Source organism: Mauremys mutica, chromosome 23 (genome assembly GCF_020497125.1).
Source record: "Mauremys mutica isolate MM-2020 ecotype Southern chromosome 23, ASM2049712v1, whole genome shotgun sequence".
Classification (NCBI taxonomy): domain Eukaryota; kingdom Metazoa; phylum Chordata; order Testudines; family Geoemydidae; genus Mauremys; species Mauremys mutica.
The window spans coordinates 2,050,529-2,057,231 of NC_059094.1; the positions used below are offsets into that span (position 1 = coordinate 2,050,529).

At 52.9% G+C, this 6,703-nt stretch overlaps 1 long non-coding RNA gene across 2 annotated transcripts; it reads left to right on the forward strand.

The window, feature by feature from the left end:
- The first annotated feature begins 346 nt into the window (after window positions 1-346).
- Window positions 347-6,281, forward strand: LOC123355213. Of its 2 annotated transcripts, none has more exons than XR_006575013.1 (3): window positions 347-492; window positions 2,127-2,277; window positions 6,097-6,281. It is a non-coding gene; the product is annotated as an uncharacterized LOC123355213 (long non-coding RNA). The 2 variants fall into 2 exon arrangements; XR_006575012.1 differs by lacking the exon at window positions 347-492 and adding an exon at window positions 1,000-1,129.
- Window positions 6,282-6,703: the final 422 nt, after the last annotated feature.

The following is a 6,703-nucleotide window of genomic DNA, read 5'->3' on the forward strand; positions in this document are numbered from 1 at the left end:
TCTCGTCTGGCCTTAGTCTCCAAATCTCTGCAAAACTGAGTGTGGCACTTTGAGAGCCTCTGAGGTTGCCATGTGTTGCCTGCTTGATCTCCAGCACTGACCCTGAGTGCGTGGGGGTGACACAGGGGGAGCAGCTCAAACATGCAAAGCGGCTGGCCAGGGGCTGGACATTAGCCTTGCAGGGCAGGGGTGAGTGTGGCAGTGACATCACAAGGGCCTTTTGCAGCACCTCAGCTGATTGGTCAAAGGAGGTTGGGAGGCGGTGATCTCACAGAGAGTCCATGACAACGGCCAGGTAGGACAGGCTGCAGGGCTGGAACGATGTTAGAGACTCCCGTGGCTTTGCTGCAGAGAGTCTCCTTCTTTAGGTCTCTCCCTGAGGACTGAGAGAGAATTCTGGGTCATGTCTGTGAGCACGAGGAGGAGACTCGTTGGAGTTTTCCCCGTTCCCACTGCTAATTTAGTGAGAAGACAGACATCCCTGTGGAGAAGGTAAGAGCCCCAGAGAGGTTTGGTACCTAGCCAGCCTGACCCACCTGGTGCTGGCCAAATTCAAGGCATGGAAAACACTAGGTTAAGGTGGGAGAATTGTTTTTACCACCTAGGCCTTTGTTCATTAGAGTCAGGGGGACATTGGGGTTCATCATTTTTGGTTTCTCTTTTTCCTACTTCCCTCCCTCCACTGGCAAGGAGGGGGCTGCTCTTTAGCCCTCGTGGAGGGAGGCCATCCCAAAGAGATGGGACAGGAAGACTGCTCTGAGAGCGATCCTCACTGGTGACTTGAGCCATCCCTGGGCCATCTGGGGAACCCTCAGCCTCTGCCAGAGTCTCAATGCTGATTGACGGAGCAGGGGATCTAGTGAAGGGAGGAGACTCAGGACTTTGTTATTCTCTTTTAAGGCCCAGCAAATAAGCCAGAACCAATCATCTGCTTGGTGAATTGTTCTCCTGCCTTCTCGACATTGACTGTCTCTGAGCCGTTCCTGGTTCTGGTGCTTCTACAACACTTGCTGAATAATCACTCTGAATGGCGGTTGGTCTGTAGCTCATTCGAGGTCACTTTGTTCTGATCATTCAGTGTGTGAAACTCCAGACTGATGGTTAATTTGAAAGTCAGGACACCTGAGATGTAAGACAAGGCCCTTTGCCTTTCTCAACCTTCGTTTCTCCCTCTCGGTTGGGGATAACAAGCCTCTCACACCTGCCTCCTGGTGGGGGGAGGCTGCGGAGCTGTGGGGACCCATATGAGAAGGTCACTAGTAGCAATGCAGCACAGGAGGTGTCCTATCGGGTTGAGTCATTGCAGATTATGATGTAGTTCAGCAGACCCCTGTTTTCCCAATATTGCATTATGCAGCTTTCCATGTTAACCGAACCACCAGTGCACGCAGGTGCAGCAGTTGGCGATTTCTCCTGTGGCCTCGAGATGGCACTGCAGGCTAGCACTTTCCCATTCCCCTGGGTATCAGAATGTTTGATTAGGTGACCTGGCCCCAAACGGCCCCAGTTAGATGCCATCAGTGGGGTCTGCTGTGTAAAGGCTGAAAGAGTCAATTTTATTGGTATTTTATTATCTTTAAATCATTAAGGGGAGCATCTTATCTCGTTTCTAAATCAAAGTGTCTCCTCTTTGTGTGCGAAGAGAGAGTTTAACGGGATGCCACAAACGGGAGATGCTTTTGATTTGGAAAACAGAATATTTTTGCAAAGAATTTTCATCCCAATTGTTTCATGATTCCACAAACCAAACTTGTTTAATGTTCATGTGATTTTCTAACAGAAAACTGTGTCTATGAAAATTCCCCCCCCCCCCCCCGCCCAATTGCTGGGCTCTGTCCCTCCTTCTGGGGGGCTTGTCGTCTGCTGATGTCAGTGAGAGTGAGAGCTGCTGGCTTTTCTCTCTAGCTCTGCCATTGCTTTGCCATGTGACTTGGGGTAGGTCATTTCCTCTCTCTGTACCTCAGCATCCCAATCTGTGCAATGGGAAGAGAGACAGGTCTGTAATGCCTGGCAGGAGTGAGACTGGGAGAGAGAACGGGCATTAAAGCACTTTGGGGAGGAGAAAGGGTTGTTTCATGCTGTTGAGCACCAAGGCATTCTGACATTTGCGAAAATGTCTCGTCTAGAGAAACAAGAAATGATCGGGGACAAAGCCTGCAGGAGGATGTGAATCAGAGAGGCCAGGGTATGTGTTTGGGGTCTCACCAGTGCTTCTCACCTGTGAGTGCTTCCCCATCGTCATAGCTTGGCCTGGGAACAGGAGAAATAAACCAGACGGTGAGTGAGTGAGAGGGATGCAGTGACAGTGCCACGGGGCAGTGGGGAGGAGGTAACAAGCCTCTCTGCTGCCCAACATGTACCAGAAGGGAAGGGATTTCCCCCACAGTCCTCATTTGCCCTGGCTCTGAGCAGGATTAGGTACCTAAAACCCAGAACTTCCAGAAGCCGTCCAGACCATAGTTGAGATCTGTGGAGCTCTTGGCTATAATGAAATTGTAATTAACTATCCAGGTGTAAAGACCTGGGGACTAGAACCTGGGTTGGCCAATATTCCCCTAGTGCCAGCTGAGCGGGCCAGTCTCTGATCACCTCCACTTTGGCTGGTTCTCGCTTTAGGCAGCCGCTCCCCACCCAATGGCCCAATAAGTTACTTCAGCCAGCCCCACCTTGCACTTTACCCAGCCTCTCGGAGTTGGTCCAGCACTTGTTTAACCTGGGACACGTGGTCACCCCAGGTGTGGCTAAAGACACATATGTCGTCAATATACGCCACGGCAAACTCTCCATCCCCCTCAGTAGCTGACCCACCAGGCGCTGGAAGGTGGCCGGCGCACCCTTGAGGCCGAAAGACAGGGTCAGCATCTCATACAGCCCCAGGGGGTGATAAAGGCCGATTTTAGCCTGCAGCTGCATCCAGCGGCACTTGCCAGTAGCCCTTGGTAAGATCCATGGTGGTGAGGTATCGAGCGCCTCCCAGTTGTCTAGGAGCTCGTCAGGCCTGGGCATCGGATACAGTGATGGCATTGAGCTTTCGATAGTCCACACAGAACCGGATCGACCCATCCCTTTTGGGGACCAGCACCGCTGGTGAGGCCCAAAGGCTGGAAGACGGCTGGATCTCCCCCAAAGCCAGCATGTCCCTGACCTCTCTTTCCAGGTCTTGAGCAGTTTTCGTGGTGACTCGGAAAGGGGAGCATCTTATAGGAGGATGTGACCCGGTCTCCACCCGGTGGACAGTCAAATTAGTGCGTCCAGCCTGGTTGGAAAACAGCTGTCTGTACAGATGCAGCACCCCGCTGATCTCAGCGTGCTGGGCCAAGGTCAGCTGATTAGAGAGGGGAATTGCTTCCAGGGGGAACCAGCTTTTGTCCCAGGGAATAGATCCACTAAAGGGTCATCTCCCTGCTCCTCCCAATGTCCACACACAGCCAACACCACAGTTCCCCTGTCATAATATGGCTTCATCATATTCACATGGTACACCCGGCGGTGGTGCGCCCGGTTCGACAGCTCCACCACATAGTTTACCTCATTTAGTTGCTTGACAACCTTGAAGGGCCCTTCCCAGGCAGCCTGGCGTTTGTTCTTGCTCACGGGGATGAGAACCATCACCTGATCCCTGGTGGCGAAGGCGCGGGCCTGCGCCGTGCGCTCATACCAGACCTTCTGCTGCCTCTGGGCTCGGGCCAGATTCTCCCTGGCCAGGCCCATGAGTTCGGCAAGTCTTTCCCGGAAGGTCAGGACATACTCCACCGCCTTCCCCTCCCATTCGTCTCTCATCAGGTCTAGGGGCCCCCTTACCCGCCTGCCATACAACAGTTCAAAATGCAAAAACCCGGTACATTCCTGTATGCGAACAGCAGGTGAGGTAAGTACTTGTCCCAGTCCTGCGGGTGCTGGTTCATAAATGTTTTTAGCATCATCTTTAGCGTCCCGTTGAACCTTGCCACCAGCCCGTTGGACTCGGGGTGATACGCTGAGGCCCAGTTGTGCCGGACCCCCCGCATTTCTCCCACAAGCACCGGAGCAGGGCCGACATGAAGTTGGACCCCTGGTCCGTTAAGACTTCCTTGGGGAACCCCACTCTGCTGAAAATGGTCAGCAGCGCATCTGCCACAGTGTCTGCTTTGATAGAGGACAAGGCCACCGCCTCGGCGAAATCTACCACCACCAGAATGTATTTCTTCCTCGACCAGGTCGTCTTGCTGAGAGGTCCCACTATGTCCATGGCCACCTTCTGGAAAGGTTCTTCTATGATGGGTAAAGGCCCTTTGTCCCGGGCCTTCCCCACCCTCTGGCAGGGGGTCACAGGATTGGCAATACTGTCGGACATGGGTAAAGACCCCAGGCCAGTAAAAGTTCTGTAGCAACCTCTGCCGGGTGCGCCGAATTCCCTGGTGCCCTGCGAGAGGGATGTCATGGGCCAGGTACAGTAGCTTGTGGCAAAACTTCTGAGGAACCACCAGCTGCCTCCTGATCCCCCATGCCTCTACTTCCCCTGGAGGAGCCCATTCTCGGTACAGGAACACCTTCTCCCACAGGAACCTCTCCTTGAAACCTCTCCTCATGGACTGTACCACACTGAGGTCAGCCAGGTCCCTTGGTCTCCGCAAGGAGGGAATTTTTCTGCAACTTGGCCTGGAACTCGTCGGCTGGGGAAGGGTTGGGTCAGAAGCCACAGCCTCCCCTGAGCCTTGCCTTTGGGTGTTCCCGCCCCACCAGGGTAGGGTTCTGTGCCTCTGGGGTGACATCCTCCCCAAGGTCAGGACGTAGTGTCCCTCGCCAGCTCTGGGTCACGACTAAGGCGTTCCGGGGGTTGCTGGCCAGTCCTCTAGATCCCCACCCCATCAACACCTCGGTGGGCAAATGGTGGTGCACCCCCACCTCCTTGGGGCCCTCCTTGTCCCCCCATTTCAGATGCACCATCGCCACGGGCACCTTGAATGGGGTCCCGCCCACCCCCATCAGGGTCAGGAAGGTGTTGGGCATCACCTGATCTGGGGCCACCACCTCGGGCCGGGCCAGCGTCACCTCAGCGCCCGTGTCCCAGTATCCATAGACTTTCCTCCCATCCACCTCCAGGGGAACAAGACACTCGCTCCACAGGGACAGCCCACCCTGTAAACCGAGAACCTTGAGTCCGGGGCATCCAACGCCCCCAGAGGAGCCGACCTGGGGACCGCCTCTCTCCTGAGCAGTTGATAAGCTGCCAGCCCCTGGGAAGCCTGCCTCTTGTCCGTCTGGGCCTCTACCAAGTTAACCCGGTGTGGGGGTCAGTCGGCTCTGTCTGTCCTTGAGCCTGGGGCACTGGGATCATATGCGGCCTCTCTGGCCACAGTGATAGCAGCTCATGTCCCTTTGTCAACTTACCCATTTCATGTTTCATATTCAGAGTCACTCTGAACTGAACTAGGTGGGATTGTCTGTGGTGGAGGGAAATATGTCTCGGTGTGCCTCCAATTTGCTTTTTCCTTTGATAGGGATTTTAAGGGGTCCCGCTTGCCCCAAGCTGAGTTAGCTGCCAGACCCCCACCCATAGGGTCAGAAGCAAACTGCATCCTAACCCCTGCCTTTCAGGCCCAGGCCTGTTAGCAAAACCCAATTGCTATATAGGACAAAGGTTAACTTCTGCAATTCTTGTTTGTCTATATAACGGGCACCAGAAAGTAAAGCAAAAAGAGAAACCAAGCGGCCCTAAGGTGCCCAGCTGTAATACGCAGAGTCTAGCTAGAGCTTTTGCAGAAGTAACCGCAAGCAGGGGTCTTACAGGCAGGCAGACTACCAACGAAAACCACATTTGGGACAATAGCAGGAAAAGCCCTAGATGGTCATAGGCTCGCTAAAAGTAAGAAAGTATGCCAAATAAGGTGTTGGTAACGTGTAATGTGTGTGATGTGTAATTATGCTTTGTGGTTTTGGCCTTTATAAGCTTGGTGAAAGTCTGTTAAAGGCAAGGCAGCTACCCCCCCCTTCTTTGCGTGGGGCTACGTTGACCTTCCCTTTATGCATAATTGTACCCCAATAAAGGTGCCTCAGGCTGTGTCTGACCCAAAATCAAAGGTGTGGTCAATTTTTCCACGACACCTTTTATTCCAGGAATTTCTCTCTAACCACACAAGAGCTGGTTATTATTTCCTTGGACTGACATACTCAAAGCCTGAGGGCAGATGAAAGTGGATCAGCAATGAAGAACTGAACAGTGATGTGTAGCTTCATTCTTTTCTAACTCTGTAAATATTTCTGTTGGACATCTGGGACTTACTAGCCCCAAGGCCAGTAATAGGAACAGAAAATTGTCAGGGATTTCTCTGACTGGGTAACAGTATTCACTAGTGGAATCAGTGCTGGTGTCATATGAGGGACTAGGACTCCCACTAAGAGGAAAGGAACTTGGGAGGGAAATGAGAAGAGGGTAATTTCTATTCATACAGATGTGGGAAGAAAGGTGTTTGTGTGAAGGGGATATTAGTGGGGATATAACTAACTTGGATGTGTTGGCTGGAACAGCCCAGAGGAGGTGCCAGGAGAATATAGCCAACAGAAGTGGAAGGGAAGAAGACTATTTGACCCTAATAACTTTCAGATGTGTTTGTGGGAAGGGAGGTTGAGGAGTGTGGGTTGGGAGAGTCTCACTGGGAAGCAGCCTCTAGTTTCACTCCACAGAAAAGTGATCAGTAGCAGAGTCACTGTCCCCTCTGAGCAT